Source organism: Anser brachyrhynchus, assembly GCF_964034855.1.
Source record: "Anser brachyrhynchus genome assembly, chromosome: 8".
NCBI lineage: Eukaryota > Metazoa > Chordata > Aves > Anseriformes > Anatidae > Anser > Anser brachyrhynchus.
This window is the reverse complement of record NC_137702.1, coordinates 17,874,345-17,900,455: the sequence shown is the minus strand read 5'-3', so window position 1 is coordinate 17,900,455 and position 26,111 is coordinate 17,874,345. Positions and strand designations below refer to the sequence as shown.

At 40.9% G+C, this 26,111-nt stretch overlaps 1 protein-coding gene across 2 annotated transcripts in view; it reads right to left on the bottom strand.

The window, feature by feature from the left end:
• Positions 1 to 26,111, bottom strand: part of PLA2G4A (phospholipase A2 group IVA) — a 116,517-nt gene that overhangs the window by 87,663 nt on the left and 2,743 nt on the right. The window contains exon 2 of one of the 2 annotated variants that reach the window (XM_080603563.1): positions 10,857 to 10,981. The exons of the other annotated variant lie outside the window; for it this stretch is intronic. The gene's annotated coding sequence lies outside the window, so the exon portion shown is untranslated. The remainder of the gene's footprint in view (positions 1 to 10,856; positions 10,982 to 26,111) is intronic. 2 annotated transcript variants of the gene reach the window in all.

Here is a 26,111-nt window from a genome sequence, read left to right as displayed (position 1 = left end):
AAAAATCAGTCATTAAAAAAAAATAAACAAACAAACAAATAAAAAGCAGTAGGCAAAAAAAAATCATTTGGTCAACATTTGACATCTGAGTGGTACAGAGTTCATTATTCTGAAGAACTGCTGTTCTGACCATAATTCCACACCTTCCTGCCTGTCTGCATCTTGTCTCTATCCGTGACCACCAGCAGATGCCCAAAGAGAAGAGGGAGGAATAGAAAGGCCACAATGTGCTCCTCTCTCTGGCAGCAACGCACAGACTGGGGACTTCCTCCCCTGGGGGTAGCACCAGGACCACGATTTTTAACTAGCTGTCTTTGGACATAACTTTTGTCATCTCTGCTGTATCTTATTGAAGGAATACCCACAATTTCTGTACCTCCCTGTGGCTAGAAGTTCCACAATTTTAGTCAATAAAAATTTACTTCCTTTTGTTTGTCTACAGGTTGGTCATTTTACTGGATGCAGATGACTTTTCGTGTTGCAAGTAATAGCGAGTAATTTCCTGTGGACCTTTTCCAAATCGCTGATCACTTACAGACTTCTGTCACTCAACTCTTTTCCAGGCTGGAGAGTCCTTGTTTATTTAGTTGTTTGGGGGGGGGGGGGGGGGGGGCATGCAATTCACCACTCTTTCATTTACGTTTTCTGTCTTGTATATTCTTCGTAAGATGGGTGTCTAGCGTGATATGTGTCATCCAAAACATGGGCTAGCGCTGAGTTCGTACGGTAACAATGGTTTTGCTTGTTTTCTAATTCTTTCCTAACTATTTTTAACTTCTTACATTCCTTTTGCTTACTGCTGAGCTAGCCACAGGAATGACTAGCTCTCCTTCCTAAACAGGAATGCCAGCTTTGGATCTATGGCTGTGTGTATGCGCTGTAGTTGCAACTACATGGAATAATTCTGCTAGCTGCAAAGCTGGCTCTTCCATTATTCAACCTTTTATTTTCCTGATCATTTATGAATATATCAAATAGCACAGCTTCCAGCGAGAGATTCCACAGGTTATTGCTCTGTTATAAAAACTGAACTTATTATTGCTCTCAGTTATGAAAACTGAACACTTGTTCCTACCTTCCCCCCCCCCCCGCCCCCCCGCCTTTAACCATTTTAACCTTTTATTAATTCTTGAGAGGGCTCTGGATATTTTAACTTCATTTTCAAAAATCCTAGTTTACTAGTTTGGATCACCTTCATCTAAAGAATGGTTGACATCTTCAAAGCAGATTTCTGAGGCGTGACTTCCTCCGGAAGAAAAATGTTGTTACTGCATTTTATAGCCATAATTTAATATTGCCTCGTAAGGAGTAAGAACACACTGATCTGGAAGTCTTAGCTCTGTGCTGCAACCGTCTTCGAAAAAAAATCAGTAGTATACCAGCTACTGGCCTCACAGTGACATTGAATCAAATGATAGGCTGCACACAACAAAATTTTTCTACTTGAGCTACTCCTAAATTTGTGCTAGCAGCCTGTCCCCAAATTCTTTTGCTAAGATCTTCCCTCTAACCCCATCCCTTGAAGAATAGCTCCACTGTAGGAATCTCATTGACTTCTGCTGTATGAAGGACAGATGCACTGAATTTATTTAGGTTTCCTACAATTTGCCGTTATCCTTGAGTGCTCCTATCACACCTTACACTCATTGAAAGGAATAGAAAGTGTAAGTAGAAAACTACATAAAATACCTTTCTGTTTGAAATTTAAACTAAAATATAAGTAACTCAGGAAGACTTTGATCTGAAAAAAAAAACTGTATTAAAACAGAAATCACAAGAACTTAAGTTAACTCCACTAGTAAACATTAGAGTGGTTCAAAATATTCAAAGCAGAATACCCAGAACTTGGAAGGCAACATCAGTGAAAAGTACAGGAACACACACTGGGGCTGTACTCTGATCATCACAGCACTAACAAGAACGTAAATATAGTGCATTCAGGGACTTCATCGTGTCTGCCCTTTACAGGCGTGTTCTCTCCAGCAAACCTTTCTTCATGGAAGTTGTCCAAATAAAGTAAATGGTGCTATTCACAGGAATAAGTATTTGAAGGACTCACTGCTTATTCTGTTTTTGCAAATGTTTTACATGCATAGGGACTTATGGAAAACCCTTGCACAACACCAAAAAAAAAAAAACCAAACAGATTTTTTAGAAATAAGTTTTTGACATTGACATTATGGAGAAGCTCAAACTCTGTTCTGGATTGTGTAGTCCTGGAGAGGGCTAGGGCTTCAGTCAAGCAAACAAAGTTTCAGCAAAAAACTCACATGAGTATCACCGGAAAATTAAAAGGTACCCATAACATAGTCTCTGTTTGAGAGACACTTTTCAGGAGATAAAATATTTCTGTTAAAAAGCTCATTGTACTGTTTGGACAACCTTGTTTGCCCTTTTGGAAAGTACTGCATAACAACCATTCTTTTAACACACTCTTATTTACATCATGGGTCACTGGTTTTCTGCACACTTCATTCAGTTTCTTCAAAAGTAACACTCCAGTTAAAGGGTAACCTGCACATTTCCTCTTCTAAATGAGTGCCTTTCTGTTATAATGTTTTGGTTTTTTTTATTGTTTTTGTGATCGCAAAGATTTTCATTGTATTGTTTACAACAAAATATCCACTACTGTAAAACAGCACTGTAAGCAAATCTCCAACATTTCAATTTTGCATAAATTTTCCTTTTGAAGTTTGTTTGTTTGTTGTTTTTTAAGTCTGTCCTCTTGTGGTTAAAATGTCTGTTTCAATTAAACATTTAAAACACACCAGAAATGTCTTTCTCATTCAGATTAACACAATTCTGTCTGTAGTGCTGTTGCTCTAAAATAACTGCTCAGGCAGTTAAGCAAATGACAATGCATGGCGATAAGAAGCATAAACATTTTTTCAGCTGCATCCCTTTAATGAACATTTGACCTTCAGCTTTCTCTGCTGCCTCTGTTACTTAAATGAGACTTTGGAAATTTCAAAAAAATTGAGAAAAAAAATCCAAAAAATTTGAAAACCAGACTTCCAGTTTGTCTTGTATGCCTGAAGAATATTTTGTTTTCTTTTTCACAACGTCCATTACTCTTCTGCTTCTAGAGAGCAGAGAGTTTTCCAGGGAATGCTCACCAACCAGGAATTTAGGTGTGACAGACCAATGTGAGGAACCCTTTGAGACTTTTCTTTGCAGGTTATTGAAGGTTATTCTGACAATAAATTCTGTTTTAATCTCTTCGGGTTATTTTGGCTTCCTTCTCCTGAATATTGCTTCTTTGTTCTCATGTCCATAAACACAGTTAGACCTAAACCTGCATCAAAGACCATATAAGAAACTACACTAGGCAGAGAAACAGCTTCGTTTGTACATGTTCTCAGATTCAGTAAAGTTCCTGGATATCTTTACAGAGTCTTTGAGACTATCAGAAAACATTATTCCACGATGTCCTAAATCTACTATATTATTATGACAAAAGCAACACACATGAAATACTCTCTAACCACAAGAAACACTTTGTAAAACAAGTTAAACTCAACTAGGAATTTGTTGTACCAGCAAAAGTTATGGACTCATTGTCCTTTAGCCATTATGAGGAAACGAAGACAGTTTAGTGTACTGAGGCTGAACTTGAATTTGCAAAATATTTCTACAATAGCTGAACTTCAATGTACAAATGCTATCAGGTTCCAAGTATCTAATAATCAAATATCAGTCTCCTATTGAATAGTCTCTCAACCAGCAGTTTCGAAAGTTTGGAAAGAATTAAGATGAAATTTCCCACACTTAACAATGAACAATTTCTACATTTGTGGAATGAGAAAACTACATTTTTGTTCTTGCTTTTTTGTTTTGCAGCATAAGGAATAGATCATCTAGAAGTTAAAGTTGTCACCCTGCGGTCTCAAATGTTTGCTGCAATATAAAAATAAAATTAAAAAAAAAATAGCTGTTCCTCAGAGATTATAGATGTACACATCTCTCACAGATGAACCATGAAATCGTTTATGTTACAAATGGATACAGGCATTCAAGAATAACAGTAAACCTGAAGACTTCCTACTATCTGAAAGCTGAGTTCTTGAGTTGCTGTTACTTATTAAAATGATCCTTAGTGGATTGCTACTTATGAAATTGCTCCATGAGTTTGAGTATCTCTATTGTTACAAATACTTCCGTTATTTATTTCTAAAGTAAAGTATTCTAATGATGAAAGACATCTGCTCCCAGAAATAGCTGGAAAGCTTTAAGACCAAACAAACTTTACCACCACCGCCCCACAGAGCAGCAATCTGTAACTTTCCTCCAAATAACAAACTGACAGTCAGCTTTGCAAGTAGAAGCCAAGAAATTAAAATAAAACCCAGAAACAGCTGACGTGACCAACACAGAGATCGACATGGAAATGCTGACAAACACACGACGCAATCAGAAATATTTTTTTACTTTTCTGCAGACAAACCTGGGCAACACAATACAGCAAGAAAAAAATGCATTTCATGTCTCAGAACCTGGGGCTTAGGAATACCTCTTGGTTTGCTTTCCTTGCACAACTTTGAGTTACAAACACATTCCAGGTAATTTTCCTACGCCTGCCCTCATTCTCTTACACTATCAGTTACCTTTCATCGTAGAGAGACTCTCAAAAGCCAGAACCTTGATGGTGGAGGCTATGTCAGCCTGCAGGCAGTCTGCCCCACAATGTGCTTTGTGCCACCGGTTCAGCCCTACACAGACTGAAGTTGCCTGGGATCAGATTTGTGCTTGGTTCATCCAAGTGCTGTCATTTCTGTTCTTTTAATTATTGCCTGTCTTCTCGCTACTTGAACTGTTAGCCTTCCGCCAAGCCTCCGGCCCGGTGTGACCGACCTCAGAAAGCGCAGCCAGCCATAGGCTCCAGATGGCAGAGCTGGGACCGAGGAGGCGCGGGGGAGCGCCGAGGGGTGCCAGTGCCGGGCCGACCACCCATAGCCATCAGTATGGGCATGGAGACGCTCGCCTCTCCTCCGTGCGCCCTGCTCCGGCTCCCCCTGCACGGGCTGCAGGCCGCACGAGGTGCAGCGAGCCCTTCTGCCCTCCGCACCCTGTCCTGCAGCTGGAAAGAGCTGCACTTGGCCCAGGAGCATCCGGCGCAGCCAAAACTAATGAAGGATTAATGTCTTGGCGCTGGGTGATTCCTAAATAAACATTGCTTGTGCCCTATGCTTTGCATTCTGATCTCTCGGTGTATTGAACTGTACCCTCCAAGAACCAGGTAGTTTTTGTCACATAAGGAAATTGTGGAGGTCTCCACCAGAAGATGCTGTAAAGGTCCGAATACCAAGTGAAATCAGAAGTTAGAGCAATGCATGAAGGATACATCCACATGCGGCCATTATATGCAGTGCCACAGCCACCATCTCAGTGGCCTCAGCATGTTGTCAGACACTGCTTCGTGAATGCTGGAACAAGCATTTGACTCTCCTTATATTCTTTCCTGAGGCGTGCACCAGAGAGGCAGCAGAGACCACAGGTGTGACCATCTCATCGCATACAGTGACTGTCTGCCCTTCATCAGACTAGGCCCCTCACTTGCCATTTCCCTTCTGTCACACTGGAAATCAGACTCCCTCATCGCCACAGCAGAGAACCAAAAATCAGACTCCAGAAGATCAGAAACACAGCTTTCTTGCCTGGAAAAGAACAGGCTGCAGCCTACCCCCCACCCCACCCCCCTCCCATTTCAGTAAATACAGCCACAATGCAGTGATGCAGTGGAGAATAGTGTTGCAATTTTTGAAACACCCCTTAGCTTCATGTTTCAGCTACTTGCCCCTTATAGTCTTGCTATCTATTGGGAAATAATTGACACTAATCTGCCAAATAAAACAAACTTTATACTGGAATTAGTAAAGGATGTTAATATTACTTCACGGAGAATATCCCCTTTCACTAATGTCTAAGCGGGTGAAACAGCTTAGTCCTCAGTGAATGTGCTTCTTTACAGTCCTGGATATTCCCAAATTAAATTATCTTAAGGGAGATAGCCCTATACTTACCATCAGCACAACAGGGCTTACTCCTGAAAAGCTGCCAAGTAAAGCAGCTAAAGAACAAATAATTACAGGTTGATGTATAAAAAATGTTTTTGTTGATATGGGACACTGAGATGTTTCTTCGAGACAAGCCAGCCCGTTACTGACAGGAGGACACAGTCTTGTGTCAGGGTACTTGGAGAGGGAGTCAAGTGAGTGAGACACATGAGATGAACAGTAGACAGACAATTTCTACTGTCATGAAGACTCATTGAAGAATGATTTGGGCAACACGGAAATCAAGCATGCAAGTTATTAGAAATAGAAGCATAAACTAAAATAGACCAAACCAGTACTTTTGCATGAGATGTTTGCAGAATTTGTCTTTTTATTGTTCTACTTTTCATTTGGTGTAGCACTGCACAGCAGCACTTTTGAGGATAGCACAAGGGAAAACACTGTATAGAAACCGGGTACCTCAGCTATGGCTGTGCTCTTCACTTTGGTGCTTACAGACCCTGACCTTTCTTCTTTTGTTCTGCTCTTTTTTTTTTCTTTTTTTTCTTTTTTTTTTTTAACTACATAAGTAACATAATTCATCACCAGCCTTCAGCAAGCAGTCAATACACAAATCTTAGCAAGCAGAACTCTTTTTGCTAAACAGCAGACTGCACTCAACAGCAACTTCAGCACAGTTTACATCAGTATTCCCTCTAATTTGATGCCAAGAACAAAGAGCTTGTTCCAGCATTATCCTTATCAGAATAAAACTCTGTTTCCTGGCCGGCTATCTCTTCTCTCCCTTCTCATGTGGCAGGACTACATCTAATTCAATGAATGGAAAAATCTTTCCTGCTGCCATTACCCGTACAGAAATATCCTTCTGTGTGTCCCAACCAAGCTTCCTGCATATAAAATTGTGCAAAAGCTACATAAAAACGTGCAATAAATACTCCAGCTAGCTCTGGTTCTGACTATGACTCGTTGATGCATTTTTATTCCATTGTGCACATATTTGGAAGAGTGGAACTTTAATACCACATGAAAGGGCACATAGGCTTTAAGGACTTCTGTTTGGGTCCAGTTTTAAACAAGCGGAAGTATGAGGTGATGGAAGCTTCTCTAATCAGGACATCACTTAAGCCCTGTTGAAGTCCCATTGACGTCAAAGAAATTTAAGCATATGCTTTACTTTAATTGCACACTTGAAGGCTGGTCTGAAACGGGTCATAGATGGCCACTACATTCATTAAAAATCCTATGGGGTCTTGCATTTCCCTCAGGCGAATTAATTCTTGTGTTCACACATTAGCTTTTTCAAGAAAAAACTTTTATCACTCTGTATGTGTAAACCATCCTGAGCCTAACCAGGAGAAATTTCTAAAGCTTGAATAATAATTCTCAGACATGACATTAAAATACTACTTTTCTTATAATAAACATTACTATGGTTAATTATTAATTTGCTATGTCTTTGGTGTTAAGCTTTGCCTAAGGCTGCAAACTGCTCTTTCAGGCCATTAATTGTTTCAAATAACCTATTTCCTAGGTATATTTCCTTAGAATTTATTTTAATAGTACCAACAGGTAAAGGTCACCAAACAAATCTGTCTGCCATAAGCTTTTCCTCTAATTCTCCATCTTTCCAGTTTTGTTCTCAAACTTTTGATTTCTTTTCTGTTGGCCCATTAGGAATATAACACATTGCTAAAGAACATACGCAGAAGATTATCACTTTGGAATTGACTACCTGGGTAGTTGGTGTCACTGCAGACAACAACCATTTCTTGCTCTGACTACTTTGGACTGGTATGCATCCCCCTCTGGTCTCTCAACACCAGAGCTCCCCACTGGATCCTTGCTACCAATCACTTGAAAAAAAGTCAATTAACGTGTGTGCTGCTAACTAAAAAACCACTGTCATTCCTATGGAATGTATGTTCTAAGCTGGACTGAATGAATACTCAGTCGCTGAGATCAAACATTCAAATATGCTGGATCTGGAAAGGCTCTCATGGATCAAGCCACCGCTGCTGGAGGTTGTCCCCAGAATTTAGTTCCAGCGCAGTAACAGGAAGATTGGCCAAGCATGGTTAGGAAGAGGAGAGAACAAGACATTTCTCTTCTCCCTCTCCTGACTCTTGTTTGTGCCTGCTTTGCTTCTTGCTACTAGGCCACCTCCTCCCCATTCCTCGTACTTCATTCAGCACTCTCATGATTGTTTCCACCACCTCCCTGAGAGAACGTGATGGCCTGCAAGATGTCATTGTCAAAGGATCCCCTTCCTTTATCCAGATGAGATGTTTCCTCCATTACTTTGCCTGCTATTTTTAAAGACACCTGAAACTCTTCTCTCATCCTCCTGTATATACTCTTCCAATGTCTGTAGATAGTTAGCTGCGCAGAGAGTTGTCACTTTGCCAAGTTATGCAGCGTATTTACCTATTTTAATATCCTCTCATAACCCAAACGTTCCAGCCACTTATCTTTTTTTATTTCTTGGTCCCCTCTGAACTTCTTCCAGCTGCCTTCTGCTCAGAAGGGAATGCCACGATCTGGGTGTGATTGCACTAACTATGTCCCACTCTGGTTATGTGATGGGATCAATCTCAAAAACATACTGGGGTTGATCTGGGCATTTGAGACTAACATGTTGTGAATGGTTATACCAGAACGGTATAATTCTTTCACTATTTCTATCTTTCACTTTCTATCTTTTTCAGACAATTTCCTTTTGGCTACACATTTTTGCAGTTCCTGTATTTTTGTCCCAATTTCTTATGCTACTGGTTACCCTATGTTTACTTCTGTGCCTTCCTGTCCTCACAACTCCCTGCCATTTAGTGTAATTTCAGGTTTCTCCATACACAGACATGTTTGTAACACTTCATCCATTGCAAGCTTAAAACCAGCAGTAGAAGTAACACACAATGAAGTTATTACTGTATCTTTTAAGTTTATGACATCTTTTGTATTGCCACAAATTTAAAAGAGTACAGTATCACCTTGTTGATGTGACCACTAGTAATTAGTTTCTTAGTTTAAAAATAATCAAAATCTTCATCAAAACATTACAATTTTTTTTTTGCAAATATCTGAAATTTGGTTAGCATTCACTTCCGATAATCAACTTACTCATTAATAACTAACTGGATACTTACTTTTGTAAGTAAATCATTATCATTTCTTATCTTGGATTTACTGTACATTAGCCCATTATCAGTCCACAGGAAATTTCAAGTAATTTTGTACTTGAAATTGCAGGATTTCATTTGTATTCTTCTTGACAATGTTTTACTTAAGCTTTGTTTTATGATGTGCCACCATCTCTTCAGCCAGTAGCTTTACAAAGCTCCCTTAAGAAGGAATGTTAGAATTTTGGAGAGGCAGAGAGGGAAGGGGGTGCTCTGCAATAACATGCAGATTACTCTTCCTGGGTCTAAAGTGGCATTTTTCAACTGGAGCTTGAACCACAACATCTAAAGTTTTTAAAGTTTTATGCACATCTTGGATCCAGATACTTTTGCCCTAAACTTTTTTTTTTCAATTTTTATCCTTCAGCATTCAACATCCAGATGTTTAACCACTTCTAAGAACTGAGTAATAACTCAAAGATCTCTGAAGCTCCAGGTTGTTACAGGTAAAACAGCACAGTTTATAAATCCAGGTTAACTAACAGTCCTTGCTTTTCTTCTCTGAAAACACCAGTTGCCAAAGTGAACCCATCCTTGCTGACATGCTTACTGAAATTTAGGAAAATCTTGAGTAGAAATAACCAACTCCTACTCTCCACACAGCATTCTTATTTCCCACTGGGAATAACTGTTATCAGTAGATTTATAAGATTTACATATACAAAGTAATCATCTTAATGAACCTTTAATCATCTGCTAGATGGGTATAATGAGTCAAAGTGCTTAGTTGCCCAGCAGACATGGGGGGTCATTAGTAAGGAAAGATTAGGTAGAAAAAACAAAGTGTTCCTTTGCTAATTATTACATGGAAATGACATTTCCAGTTTAAATTTAGCACAGTGGTAAAAGGGCTACAGAATTAGAGGAATCTCAAGGAGGACACCCCTGCATTTGCAATGTGTCTTAATACGGAACTGTTTGTTCCAGCCAAGCACACTGCTTCTCTTCGATGCCAACCTTTGATGCCAGAACAGCTCTGTATGTTTTTTACTGGAGTTATGCAATGCCTTTGATTATGCTACCCAGTGCACATGCATATAGTATTGAACTTCCTTCCCAAATTAAATAAATATCTGTGCCGTTTTCTCAGATGTAGATTCAAGTAATTGGATAGAAATGCAGGAGGAAAGGATGTGAAGTAAGGCCAGAGAACCAATCTGCCATCGTTAATTTTACCTTTTTTGAGTGCAACAAGCCTCTGGTACAAAAGAGACTGCAGCAGGCATCCATGGTGACACTCCGAAACCACCAGCACCACACAAAGCCTCTTCATCCATGTGAATCACTTGTATTAGCTTGAAATAATTTACATCTACACTGAGATGGCTCCAAGTTCCAAAAATCATTAATTTAAAGACATTTTATCCACAGCCAGACCTTTCATAAATCACATACTCTAGATTTCTGACCCAGATTGAAAGGTCTAGTTTCAAACACACCAAGTTGTGTTTCACACTGGGCTCTCAGAAAATCCTCTGAGGACGTGTTGATGTGGCTGGCTGTGCCACATACATGTGCACACAGATACTCTGTATTGATGTAAGTACATCTGCCCAGTATGGTAGAATCCAGTAACACCCACAAAAAGCAATGCAAACAATCTCCATCATTGCATGTAATATCAACACCAAGAAAGATAAAAAGAAACCAAAAGAGAAATCCTTACCAGCTGAGGCTTTCTCCATACAACTGCATCCACTCAGATTTAGCAGACTGGTGCTAATGAAGCTGGAGGATTCAGATCACCGCTCTCCATCAGACGTTCATCACTCTCTGGCAGCGAGACGCTTGCTGTGTAATAAGAGGTGCCTATGTTCAGCTGATTCATCATTCTGTGAGTCTTCGTTGATTCTGGATTTAATTTTCACCTTGCTAATGTTCACCAAATACTGCAAATCTGGTGCAAAACTGGGTTTATTCATTCGCTCTTCCCCCAGATGATCTATTTGCTGGCGTATGACTTAGCATCTCATAGCTTCCTAGCCATGGAGCTGCTCAGCCACTCCTCTGGGTCTGCCTGAAGGATTGCTGAAATCCAATCTTTCAGACAGTGAGTGACAGGCATGTACATGAGACATAAATGTCACTGCGCTGCAATTATACAAGGGACAAAAGGTACTGCTAAAACACCTGCTGGAAGTGAGACAGATCCAAGGACAGATGGATAGGTACCATTGTCAGGAGCATAAAACTTTGGAAGGAAATATGCTGGCTATGAGCCAGAACTGGAAAAACAGAGATCATATTCAGTCAGCAACATATCAGGCGGCGGGGAGCACACGGGCAAGCAAACGGAGTCATCCTGGAAGAAGGGAGGTCATGCGCATTGGTGTCTGGAAAACCATCAAGCTGGGCTAAGCACAGATATACCTAAACGAACACCAGCATACATTCATATGTTGAGAACTCACTTTATTCTGGAAAACATTTTCAAATTCTTCCTACGGCTTCAAATATTCAAACATAATGTGGGAGCTCCGCAGTGTCTTGCATGGGGGACCTGCTTTAGTATCCACCCTCGACTATGTACAGAATGTTTCTCCTTAGATGAATTACTTTCAATTTCATACACCAGGTTTTACCAAATAATGCGAAATCCTTTTGCAACTTTACATTCAGCTTTCAATCCAGAGTATTCGAGATACCTGCAGCCTTTGGCTCTTCACCACTTTAGGCCCATTCTGTTGTTCATGAGTACTTAAGCATGGAGCTCTCGGTAAATTCGGCTGACAGTTGTTGCATGCATGCCCACTGCCCTTTCACACTGACATTTTTAGGGAGTTTGTTTGCGAGTTCCTCAGCACCAACCAGTATAAGACAAAAATATATACATTTGCTCAAAGCTAACCAGGTCAAAGAAGTCTCTATACTTAAGCTTGGTACTTGAGAGGAATGTTGAAATCTGCTTCCTTTCAAGTACACTACAAAACTGGTACTACTAAACTTAAGTACATGTAGATAAAGATAACAGCCCATAAAGAGAATTGGAAAACAGCTCCCATTACAGTGGTGGTGGTAAGCTACGGTTCCTTGCTGATGCTCTTCCCCATCAGGATCTCACCTAGGTAGTGCAGAGCAGGGATTCACCACCCAGACTTTGTGAAGAGCCCTCTTCTTCTTAGCAAGAGCCATCTAGTATCCAAACAACCTCATAGACCAACAAACCTCCATCGTCCTTCTAAGCTGTGAGAGATAAGACTGGATTAACTCACACTGAGGCTGTCCTTGTTGGTTGTTTGCACTTTACTCTCAGGTGATTTTCCTTCTCAAAGCTGGAGCAAGGTTAACTGTGCTTGCAGGCCTAACACATCCAAGTGTGGCAAATGTCTGTTGCTCCTAAGCTCAGCTGTCATTATGAAGAGTTTCAGCCTCCTCTTGGATTTCAAGCGTGCAGAAATAGATGGCAAGGGGCATTGGGCGTGAGCTACAGGCTCAGGGCAGCTATCCCCATTGTTGACCCAAGGGAGCAGCTCAGCACCTACTCCTGACATGAGGTGCTCTGCCCTGACCTTGTGTGCCACCTAGTGCTGCTCTTAGAAAACAAATACCCCATATTGGGCAGCAGGCTGAGTCATGAAATCACCCCCATACTTGTCAAAGGTAGATATGCCTGTATAAAGCTGTATATCAGGCATAGTATTCATCTACATTTTAGTTTAAGCTACTTGAGTACTTCCCATATATTTTTGTCCAAACACGACTATGTTTGCAGATCCCTTCTCGGTACGCATGAGAAGGATTTGAAAATGTATCTTAATTGAAAATGTATAAAGAGCATAAATCATGTTGATGTTCAGCCTTTGCAATCCTAAACCTTCAGTCCTTCTTGTTACAGAGATTTGCAATTTATGCCACCAGAGACTCCCTCTGGCACTGCAGTGCAGATGTGTTACCTGTTGCAGGAACTCAGATGGATGCCCCTGCCCAGCGGACAGGACAAAGATGACAAGTCCTGTTCTTCTACTGTTCCATTCAGAAATTTGGCACAGAAGTCTGAACAATTCTCCCCAGGTTACACATGCAGCTTATGGCAAAGACTTAATTTCAATTTCGAAGTCACTCTTCTTCTTCCAGCCCTGTAAGAACTAGTTCATTTAACCAAGTTGTTACATTTCTTCAAGGATATCTTTGATAAAGTTTAACACAATAACCCAGTGCCTTGCCAAAAGAAGGCAAGCATGAAAATTTGAGATAAAGAAGAAATAAGCTTAAAAAAAAATCTTCACTTCCCATTATTATGCTTTTTTAAATAACCCCCCTTACTTTTTCCATGGTTTGTTAGAATAAGTGAGATGCTTGGTCACAAACAACAGAAGCATTGAGACTGTGATAAGATCAAGATCTGAGGACATTCATAGGACCCATATGTTCTTATGCTATCTGTATAGCCGGTAGCAATGATTTTGCTCCTAAGAACACACATCTCTGTAAGTAACTCTCTCTAATCCTAAATGCAGAACATAAATGTCTACAGTTGATTTACGGAAATGGATAGATGGATCTTCACCTTCCTCTAAACTGAATGGTCACAACTTGGAACAGCAGCACAAGCATCACAAAAACCTGTACCATAACACATACACCTGCATAATGTTTTTTCTAGGTTTTATGTTAGTAGCTCCCACTTAACAATCTCCCACTTATTTTTTTCTCTATTTCAAAGCTTTTCCAGCAGGATCTCACTTGCATTAACTCCTATGTTATCCTTACAGGGATTTGTGGCTCCTTAGAGCAACACCAGTCAAAGTCAGTATTAATTAATCAATCAGCAAAGCCGTGTTAAATGCATGGACTTTATAAATTGTACACACCATCACAATGGTAAATTAATCACTGTCCACTTTTCCTTATCACAATCCTGTGCATAAAGCCTGGCAACAAGGTCATACCACTCTCAATGCAGATATTCACAAGGTATTTTTAAATCAAAGTACTTCACAAGATCAATCTCATTTTGTGCCCAGCTTTCTCATTTTTAAGCTGTCATGAGACACTACAATGAGAACTACTATTTCACAGAAGCTTTTTGAAAGGCATTTAAAGATTTGGTGAAGTAAAGAAAATAATAAATGTCACTGAATAATTAGTACATAAAACATTTATTTCGTTCAAATTTGAAGTCTTATAAAGCACCAGTCACCAAAATAACGTGTGAAAAACTGCTGCTGTCCTTGGAAAACGAAGTGTGTAAGAAATAGCATCACAGTAACAATAGATCAAAGCTCGATGTAAGATCTTACAGACAGGGAAGGTCATTTTGTTCTAAAGTAAAGCCGATGTCATTTGCTCACATTCACACCCTTATGCCCACAGCATCACAAGCACTAGGATGTATGTGACCAGCTTTCATGCACCAAGAAACGTGTGTCTAGGTCGTGTGGCTGGATTTCCTTGAATGACACAGAGCACAAGAGACACTGGCTACTGGCTCTTCACTGTAGGTCCTCTGTTCATCTGCTGCAGACAGGGGTTTCTGGCTGTGCCTTCTGTACCTTCGGGAGCTGACAACGGTTAGCCCCTGTCCTGCCAAACATCTGTGAGTCTGTATGATTTGCTCAAACACTTCTCTCTCCATCTGGCTGCCTGAAAAGCTACACAGATGTGTTGGGCTCTTGACCTGTTAGTCTAGGTGTCACCATTCTTAAACTCGAGCAGATATGGACAGAAGCACATGCAGAAATATGCTTGGCTAGACCCAACAGCACATACCATGCCTGTATGGTGGATCCCCAGATACCCAAACCTCATCCTTTGTCAAGTATCATCATCACCTGAAAAAGTAAATATGCCAAAGGAAAGCCTTATTTATTATTTTTATTTACCAATGAATTTATTATTTATTACATCTAAAATGAGTATGAAAAATGTAAAAAGCTATCTTATTTAAAATTTCACTGCACTGGTTCCTAGAGTGAAACCAGGGTGGCCTGTGTTGACCTGCACGTAGTTTGATCCTACTCTAATCAGCCCTCTGTAACTATATTCCCTAGCAAGCAGATCAGCAATCTCTGTGGGGGCTATCAGCTAATCTTTGGGTCCCCTCCTAGAAATGATAATTTATTTGATATTATTTTTCTGTTACTTCTTTTTTTTTTTACAATTTATTTTAATTTTCTATGCTTAGATATACCGTATTCAGCTTTCTGTATATTTACCTAGTTGAGTTAGGAAAATATATATTAAAAAAAAACACCTAGAAACCCAGCAAGGAAAATATTGGGTTCAGAACCCGAGGGAAGAGACAAAAGCAGGCATATGTGTACATTGCCATTCATGACTTATTGTACTACCTGTACGCTCTCATGAATTTCAGCAAAAGGGGATCTGAATCATATATGTGTACACACCCAACCAAGAGCAACTTGCTGTGCATTTTCAGTTGGGAAATGTTTTCAAAACCAACATTTTTCCTTTTCGAAAAGGAAGTGGGAAGAAAACAGAAGAAGAACCTGGGAAATGATGATCTCGTTCAGTCTTGCTAAGCTTTCACCCACATTCTCTGGGTGAAACACCAATGAATTGGCCATACCCTTTATTTATTAAGTCCAGTTTCTGAACTGAAGGCATTATCCCAGCCACACGGGAATAACCTGGTGCTTCAGAGCTTGCAGCTCACCATAATCCCCAAGCTTTTCAAGAGGTGAGGTTTTTGACAACCTCTACGAGCTGGGAAGTTCTTGTAACTGGAGAAGGCAAACAACCGTCTCACCCAACTCCCATACCATGTCACGTCATAGAGACAAAAGGAGGTGTGAATTCAGAGAACAAGAAAGGTGGCTATCACTACCGCAAAATTTGTGTGGATTACTTTGGGATGCATTCCCTGTGTGATTTGCGCATCCAGTCAAATTTGCAATCTAATTTGCATAATGATACTTTGTTCAGTAACTGAACAGAACATTTATTGCTGTTTAGTATCATTTACCTTGTTAATTATTATCTTTTATTTTTGAGGTTAGCAAAATTCTGTGGTTTTGTTGTTTTTTTTTAAGAGGTTTTCCCTTTGCCCGCTGCACCAAGCACGCACACTAACTCTCAAAACAGGCATTTTCAGTTTTTCTTCTCACTGAAGAAGAACTGGAAAAAGATGAGAGCAAAAACTAGAACAAGGAAGAAAAGGAGATTTTGGTTTTGTACAGAAGTCAACAAAATGATGCCTCATGTTCCCAAATTAGCAGGGACAGAGAGTTATTTTAGAAATTGTTTTAGATATTTCAGTTATTTTACACATTTAATTCAGCAAATAAATCAGCCCTTGGCCAATGAAATCCATCAACTGAATTGGGCACAAAATAACATCAAACACATTGGCAGTTCTTATTCCATGACTTTTGTCAGCCTAAGAGGAGCTTCAAACCCTCCCTACAAGACATAATGAAATGTTTTCGGGGGGTCCTTATGGAAATTGATGCAAACAGCTGGGAAGCTCTGCAGCCACAGTTCATGTTGTATCTGAGAAACTGAGTGATGTGACCATACCATGGTAGTTCTCCTGCTCTGTATGTGCTTTTGGAAATAAAACAAGTTTTCTTCCAAAACTGTCTGTCCAGCTTCTGCTTTTCATATTTTTGTAATAGCCCATTGTCTTCCATCATCGATTCAAACAACTAAAAAAAACATAAGCCATACTCATAAAAACCTCTCCAGGGGCCGTAATTCTGATCTACAACAGATGTGCTGAATGAGCGGAGGGGCATGTCTGTCTGCCAGGCCGGACTACAAAGGTCAGCTCCTGTCAAAAGGAAGCCCTTAGCATATACTCAGGAAAGACCATTGCGATGCATTTTAAACAAAAAACATGCAAATGTGGAACACATTGTTTGCGGCAAGCTTGAAGGTTGCCTTTCAGACCTGGATATGAATACGAATGTGGTGGGGATCAATATATTCAAAGACATATTCTGTACCTGTCCTAGCAGTGCTCCTGTTCAAGAATGCCTGACCTTGGGCATCAGAGCCCAGGACCGAGCACCTCCTCATCACAACTGATCGATCCCAGGTCCTGTAGTTAAAAAGACGGTTAAAAAGTGGCTATATGAAATGGGAAGGTCAGGGTCAGAGAAGAAGATTTACCTTAAGATAAGGACATGGCTATACTGAGTGAAATAGGCTTTTTTTAATCCACAGTACTTAACAATTCATTAATATTTCAGTAAAGCTTCTGAGCAACAAGGAATAGCTTAGCAAAAGGAAGACTAAAATTAACCTCCTAATTCAACTGGCATCAGAACAGCTCACAAAGGGCAGATTTTGAGATTTCACCTGGATGAAATCCAAGCAGGTTTAGGGTATAAAATGAAACACCTCTATTTCAATCAACATTATTTTTGATGACTGCACACCCAAAGGCACAGCTTTTACAGAGGAACTGGTTCCCCAGGTAAAGGTGACAAGCTGACAAGCCAGTTGCAGCATAAGAAACCCTTCAGCCTCAATCTGGAGACGGAGCTCTGCATATGGGCAGGACCTTCATTCCTGGTCGGCCCAGCAGTTCAACTGTCCAAATGTCAATGTTGGGCATAAGTTCTTTATCACAAATTAATCTCATGTGGGCTAGCGTTGAGGAGGACTTCCAGGTAACTGGCAAATGCTGAAATATTCCATCCCAGGACAGTGCTGGCAGAGTATCCAGAGCATTCCCATGTAAATCCCCGTGAAGCTGCACGGACTTGTTTGGGAGTGGGTAACCATCAACTGATACCACAGTACGGTATACACAGCGCAGGAGAAAAAGAATGTTACCAGATTACTTAGAAACTCCTGCTGTGCAAAGTGCTTTGCACTTGAAGGGGATTTTTTCCCCATTCAGTATTGCTCATAGTGTGACAATATTTGACTTTTCACAGTACTGCCAATATGTCATTTACATTCATCAGTGTTAAAGAGCAGAGGACAAGGAGCCTTGGGTAAGAGGGTGATCACTCTTGCTGGCCAAGTGAAATGAGAAATTGTTCTACACATAAATATTTCTCCTCTTTCATTCCCTCTGGAAAGTCTATAAACATTTCAAATCCCCAGGAGATAAGTTACAGCACCTAAGAACCACTTTGTGTGAAACTGTGTAATAACTGGTACAGACAGGAGTGCTGTCTCAAATGAGTTCACCAAGAGGAAGTTCACAAGGTCTTGCTCACCGAATCCATGCATCTATTAACAGCTCCCTGAGGTGCCCACGGGCCTAACCCAGAATCGCCCGAGTTCACCGAGTGCAGGAGAGAGGGTGGAGGAGCCCGTCGGGAGGTGCTCAGTGGTTAGCAAGGGCAATGGCAAGCTATTTGCATGGGAGCTACAGCCTTTCCCTGCAAAAATCAAGTCAAGAGGAAAGACACACACTGCACGCTGCCAGGCATTCTTCTCCTAGCAAGAGCTAAAACTCTTTAATTGCAGACTGTTGCAAAACACAGTTCCTCTCCCGACTCCAAGGAGCTGCAGGCGAAGAAGAAAGCCTCGCAGGCAGTCAGCAGGACGGCAGCCCTGGCACCACCCGCTGACCCAGAGCCCGCACCACAAGGCAGCAGTCAGAGCCAGTCACTTCAGGGAGCTGGTGGCAGCCCCAGGAAGCAGCTCTCTGGTGGCATCAAAGCAGCACTTGGCTGCTCCTTCCAAACCTGGCCTCAAGCCAATGCTGCCTGGCCTGAGGTCTCTGGCAACTCTCTCCAAAACAGCCCCAGGAAAAATGCCATGCAAAGCAGAGACCCAAAATAACATGCATTGCCATAACATGTTGTAAAGCCCTCATCTGCTTAATTAACTACCTATAAGGAGAAGCAGTAAGTGATAGCACCTGGCCCACAGCAAGGCACAGAGCGCTACCAGCACAGCATTTCCACAGCTGGTAGAAACAACTGAAGAAGACAAGACGAAAAGCTTTCAGCTGGCTTTATGTGATTTACCTTCTCTTCCTCGAGGCTTGGGAAGAGAAATAAATCCAAAAATATTTTAGTGACAGCCACTGGATAAATAGAAAAATAGCGGAACAGAGTCACATCGACATTATACCAAATTAATGGTTGCTTCAGGTCCACAAAGAAATGCCATTAAAATTCATGATATAGGATATAATGTGTGGAGTGCAATAATCAGAACTGATCACAGGATCATATGCATTCCTCTTACTAACAGTAATGACATTTTCAGCTAGACCTGAGCTAGTCCTTTAAACTGTATGCTGTCAGTTCAGCATCTGGAAGCTGGCTCTATCCGAACATATTTCTCTTTTCTGAGAAAATATCCTTTCAGGAGATAGACCTTCGTCTTTTGTTCTTTGTAAAGGTGCTGTCCTACAGGCAAAAGGTGCATCTCAGCTGTGGAATTTGCTGTGTTCAGGTTCACTAATAAACATAAATAGAAATTATAAGTGGATGACATTCCTTTCGCACTATACAGGCTGAAACCTATAATGCAATTCCAACAATGTCAGATATTTTCCCTTGCAGATACTAGACTAGATAGACTATGGGTCTCATCTAGTACAGCCACTGTAGTGTTTACACCTCCTTAATTATTTTCTATTTTTATATAATTTTGATTGTTACACATTTTCCTTAATTGAAAATTCTAGGGAAAAGAAATTAAAAACCTTCAGAGAGTAAGCATTGAGTTTTTATTTCCTGATGAATATCGCCGTGGCATTATTTCCCTTGGAGGCTTGCTTTTGAGCCTACTGAGCCAGGCAGTTGTTGGTGCCATTACATAATTGGCCGTCTTAAAAAGCATAAAAGCATTTGAACAATTTCTAAATTATTTGCCTTTGCTTAGAGTCATATGTCTGGCAAGATATAACATGATGTGATGTCTCCTTCATGATCATCTAATTTCACTTTGAAAAAAGCAGTAGTTTCTCCAGATTTTCTCTCCTGAGCCCTACATTTTGCTGGCAGAATTGACCTGCGTTATAATTCTTGTTCTGATCTGCGCAGTTCAACTTGCGATATTCTCCTGCGTGCCTTCAGTTCCCACTGGTAAGTACGAATAATTACAGCAATCTACCCACCCAGCTGGCGTTTCCAAAGGCCTTTTAAGGAAAAGGATCATGGGGAACAGTTTTCTCTGGTCTCTGAGTTCTTTTACAGACCTTTACTTCCTTAATTTCTCTTTCCTTTTTTCAACCCTAAGAACATGTCAGAGGGAGGCAAGGCAGCAAGGATATTGGAAAACACTCCCAATTTAAGTCTGGAGGTGGAGGTAACCAGAAGGGAGACTTGGGAGTCTGGGGAGCCGGCACTGGGCACCCAGCTTGCTCCAGGAACCTGCCCGCTGACAGCTACTACTGTAATTTGTGACCGCACGGCCCGCTGCCCATCACAGCGCGCTGCCACAAGGTCCATGTCATGGAACATTTTTTTTGGCTGACACCAAGTGACTCCTCCAGCCACTTCATTGTGAGAAGCTAGTCAGTTTTAATCAACTCAACATCTTAACATCGGCAGCTTAATCCACGTTCAGTCCTTAATGAGATGTACACCCTGATGGCTCCTTCCTGTGCGGGCACTGAGTGAAGGCTGACAACAAGAGCCTGCAGAGCTGAGCTGCCTCCTCACAGCACGGCGTGTGCTTACTTAGCAAGGCTCTCAGAGCATAATGCATCCCCCAACGGAGTTACATTAAAATCAATTTGCAGGTCACAGTAAGTACAGCAGTGTCAAGGCAAGCATCTGCAATATTTGCAAAGTGGTATTTGAAAAGTGGAGGACAAGCTGAGGATAGCTCGCACTTCCATGAAGTTGCGAGTAAATCTCTGTAGAAAACTATTAGACAGACTGTAGCTGTATCCATCTCGAGGGATTCTGCTGCTGATCAACAAAGTCCCATCCTGTATTAAAAATGCAAGAACCCTAATGAGAAGTCTGCCTTACTGCACTGTATGTGTAAGTTGTCACAATGGCTGTTCACCTGTGAGCTTCACACAGAGGGCTACGAAGCTGGTGAGGGGCCTGGAACACAAGTCCTGTGAGGAGCGGCTGAGGGAACTGGGGTTGTTTGGTCTGGGGAAGAGGAGGCTCGGGGGAGACATTACTGCTCTCTGTAACTCCCTGAAAGGAAGGTGTGGGGAGCTGGGGGTGGCCTCTTCTCACAGGTAACCAGTGATAGGACTAGAGGGAATGGCCTCAAGTTGCACCAGGGGAGGTTTAGGTTGGAAATGAGGAGACATTTCTTCTCAGAAAGAGCGGTCAGGCATTGGGATGGGTTGCCCAGGGAGGTGGTGGAGTCACCATCCCTGGGGGCATTCAAGGAAAGGTTGGACGTGGTGCTAAGGGACATGGTTTAGCGAGTGATATTGGTAGCTGGGTGATGGTTGGACCAGATGATCTTGAAGGTCTTTTCCAACCTTAATGATTCTGTGATTCTATGATATATCAGACCATGATGAAAACTGCTCCATGGCTAACAGAAAGGCAAGCCGCGATGAGACATTACACTTCAGCCTTTAATACTATAAAAAACATCCCAGTGCTTCCAATAAGCACGGCCTTAGGGAAAGAGCTTCACAACGAAGCAGTGGGGCTAATGAGCCCATCCATCTGTAGAGGCTCCTGGTGCCCACAAAAGTGCAGCACTGTGCAGCCCCCAGCCTGCGAGTGAGGCAGCCCCGCATCCCCAGGCACGTGCCCCACTCAGAGGTACATGTGCTGCACTAAGGCACTGCGAACTTAGGGTTTTGAGAGACTGGCCATATTAGTCTGCGAATTACAGATGATTTATAGTTACATACAGTTATATATATGGTGTGTGTAGCATATATAGCTACATATGTGGATAAATGTTTTACGTGGAGTTAGATTCAATCTTCTATTCAGGAAACCCTACCAGGGTTCATTTTACGTAGCCTATGCTGAAGTGCTGCTTTATTCCCCTTTTTTTTCCCTTTGGTAAACGATGCAAAATTCCCAGATCTAATACTCAGCTCTGTAACAAACGCATAGCTTTCAGCAACAGGACAAAAAGAGCATTTGTATCATATTCTGCGTTTAGCTCTTATATGTAAGCATTTGATGAACACACCTGAGAACATTGTATCTACAAGATCTGTGGGCTTCTTTTAGTGACTAAAGGCAGCTCACCTTATGAAGCCATTAAGTCTCTGGAAACCTTACAAAACCCCGCAGAATAATAGTTACTAGACAGAACAAGAGTTTATGCACTGTTATAAACAGATCTACTAAATGCTCTGGTAGAAAAAAAAATGTTTCTTTGCAGAAATAATGTTTACTTTCTCAAAAGTGAATGAGAAAAGGCATTTGTGAATAAACCTAAACAACCTTTATTACCTAAAGAGGTTTTATGTATAAAAGCATTATGCTGAAACGATTTTCTACTCAATAAAGCCTACTACAGCTTCCTTTATCCAGTTTAATGTCAGTGTGCTGGAAAGCAGTGGAAAATTACAAAGTATGGTATTCGCTGTGTGACAGCAGATCAGCTTTCAGATGGACAACAAAAGAGCGTGAGACTGAATGAAAGGATTTACTAAAAGTTAAGCAGGAAGTAGCTAAAAGCAAATTTCAGCATCTGCAATGAGGAAGGTAGTATTTGCAAATCTACTCTTTATGGATGGATTTTCCACGGAAAGATAACCTTCTGATTGTTTTGATCTAAAATGCTTATTATAAATGGCATAACACAAGCAATTACCCTAATATGAGTTACAGCCTTCTTGTGAGATGACAAAAAGCAGACAAAATGTCAGCTGATGCTTCTTTATGTAAGAGAGTTACAAAATCTCATGACATATTTGTTGCAGCTAACTGTGATCAAATGTCTACATAGGAAATACAAAACATATTGAGGCTAGATGGAGAAAAAACGGAGACTGCTAAAAAAGCACCAGAGAACCAAATCACAATAGCAGAGAAGTTCAGTGCTTTGGTAGCTGATTGTCAATAAGGAAAACTTGTTTTCCTTCATTCAAGGAACAATGAAAAATATTGTCTGTTTAATAGATGCAGTTCAAATAGGAAGAAAATCCCACATTCAAGTGCATCCAAACAAGGCTTCTGAAAAGTTATTTGGAATTTAAAAAATATCCATAGATCTGATGTATTGTGGCTGCCAAAAACTGATGGCTTATGCTTATGGCCTTTTCCTTTAAAATCAACTATAAAAGAAATTAAAAGTCTTGCCACCTAAAGAAAATAGGACAGATAGCAGTGAGGGTGAAATATCCAGGGTCAACCTCTGCCGCAAACTCAAACTATCCCATAGGATAAAAATGTTCTGTTCCGTATGCCATTCACCTACACTCCCTGGAAAAAGTTCGTCTGAGAGTGCTTCGAGCTGAGTTTAAGTCATTTAGGGCTTGTTTTTCAGGAACTAGTCAGGCAGGACTGAATTTGTGACTACTGAGTTTGCAAATGAGGAAAAGAGCAATATTGTCTAATACATTTCAGCTCAAAAACAAAACACGTGATTCTGGAAGCCATTTTTGCTGAGGCTTTGTGGATTGACTTTCATTTAAAGCAACATGAATTTAATGTCTAGTAACCTCCTGAAGTAGAGAGCTCACCCTTGCTTTGGATAAGGCTGAGATTCAAATTTTAGCAGTTATTAATGACCAATTCTTGTTTATTTTCTGTCTAGTTTTGGGACAAATTGCTGTTTATCAAGCACCAAGAAGCATGCAGATGCCCTATAGATGTGTTATACTATGGATAAATGGCAAATAAATTACAAAGCAAGCAGACAGCACTGGGAAAAAAATGGCCAGGATGCAGCATGATGAAGCTGAAGAGCACAGGTGTCTCATTCCACTCCTCATCTCACTAGTTAAATTTGACATTAAGTCATTTCACCTTAGTTTTACTAAGTTTTACTAAGTAAAACTAACTATTCTGTCCAGAATATCAGAGGACTAAAACAAGAACAATTGATAAAAAAGAAGCAAGGAAAGAGTTATATGAGAAGATGTTGATGAAAGAAACTGCAACTTTCCCATATTGGAAAGCATCCCCTCAAACTCCTCTTGGCTTCCAAATAAAACACAAGCAGTGGATTTATGTTTCTTCTTCGGTAGCTGAAGTGCAGAAGTAAGCTTCCGTGAAGACAAAACAAAAGTAGATTAGGGCCCAAACTTGCTCAGATCTTGCCTAAATCTGCAGTAGCTTTTTGTGCCACCTACCCATCATTTCTACCACATTTTTGTGGATAATTCCAGAAGAAAACAACTGATTTGGATTTAAGGCATACTCCCACTTTCCCAAGCAATCCCAATGCCCATGCTCACCCCATCTAATGGCCTCCCACCTCAACCTCGTGTTCCTTCTCTCCCCAGCACAGGTCTGTCAGCAGGCAGAGCCCGCGTGAGCCGCTCTTCCCAATCACTGTCCATGGTATTTTGCTTTGGAGCACAGCCACCCAGATCCCAGACCACACATACCTTCCATTCACGCATTGTTTTCACTGGCACAAATTGTTTTGGAGTTCCAGATGACAACAGCAAAATTTGTAGTCTAGAAGCCCCACAAATTAAGTGTGCTTTTACCATGATTTTCCTGGAAAAATAAATAAACCTCCCTTGTTTTAAATCCAGGTAACTGAGTATTTCTGTTTTCCAGCAGAGCCTAAGGGTCCTAATGAAACCGGGACCCAAATGACCAGGGCACTCCAGGAGAACACAGAAGATGAGACAAAGAACTAGCAACGCTGGTCAGGCAAACCCAAGGGTGATTACATGAAAGTTTCAAGCAAATACATAACTAAAGATTTCTGTGAACACGTTCTCGATTAGCAGGAGGCAGCAAAAGAAGCTTAAAGACATAGACTTCCTTCTCGTGTCCTTCTATTTTCAAGAACATTTTCAGAACATTCAGATTTGTTATCGTATCTTTGTACCCACCATCTCCAGAGTGTGTCTTTGCTTCGGCTACAACATATTCAAACTGTTGGTGATAGCGAGCTTCAGATTGGGCACGTTTTGCAATAGAAGAGCAGAAAAGTACAGACTGAAGAAATAAAATTGGCCCGCTTGCCAGGAAATTACTGTGCTATTAAACATGATGATGAGATTCCCACAATCACAAGGGAAGGGAAAACATTTGAAACATATTAAAAAGGCTTGAGGATAAATTCACTGCCGGCTTAAGTGCAAACAGCCCCTCTGACTTTAATACAGATTACTCCTTGGAACCAGCTGATACAACAGGTCTTTGTTTTAAGCTATGTTCTTACCATGTATTGCATGGATCCACATGACCTATTGGTTGGCCTGCTTTCCTACTTTAATAGAAACCTGTAACAGCAAACAATGGTTAGGAAAAAAATACATTTTGTTTCATTACAGTTTGCCAAGTGCCTATAAATATTTGATTCACGTTTCTGTGCATGTGTCATAAACACTGTGTTTCATTTGGAGCAGCAGATACATTTAAGCTACACTTTGAGCTCATGATGAACACAAAGCTGTTAATGTTCTGACATGGATCTTTGTAATTATGGACAGAAACGTAGCTTTACTTGACTGTCTACTTATTCTTTTGTAAAAATAATGCATGTTCATTGAAGTGGAGATGACCAGCTCACTTTATCAGCACCTCACTAGGGAACATGCGCAGTCTTTGGAGTTTAATGCTCTCTCTCCAGAACATTCCCAACTGGGCAGAGCCTTTCTGCTACCCATCACATCTTGGAAGTGACCAGAAAATCCACCAAACCCACCACGCAGGTAAAAATGGCAGAAGTCAAAATCATCCTGGCATCCAGACAGCTACTCGTGCTCTAGTTCACCTCCACTTGACGGCGTTCCGATCAATGAAATGGGAGTGTGCGTTTTGCCTGTAAAATGCAGTTTTCCCAAGGATTCTATAGGATATGCACCAAAATCCTTTCAGTCACTACAATGTTAATAGGTCTGTAACTCAGAGGCAGATTGCTTTTCATTATTTTCACTAAATACAATGCAAAATAAGAATAAACTATCGCCCCCTCC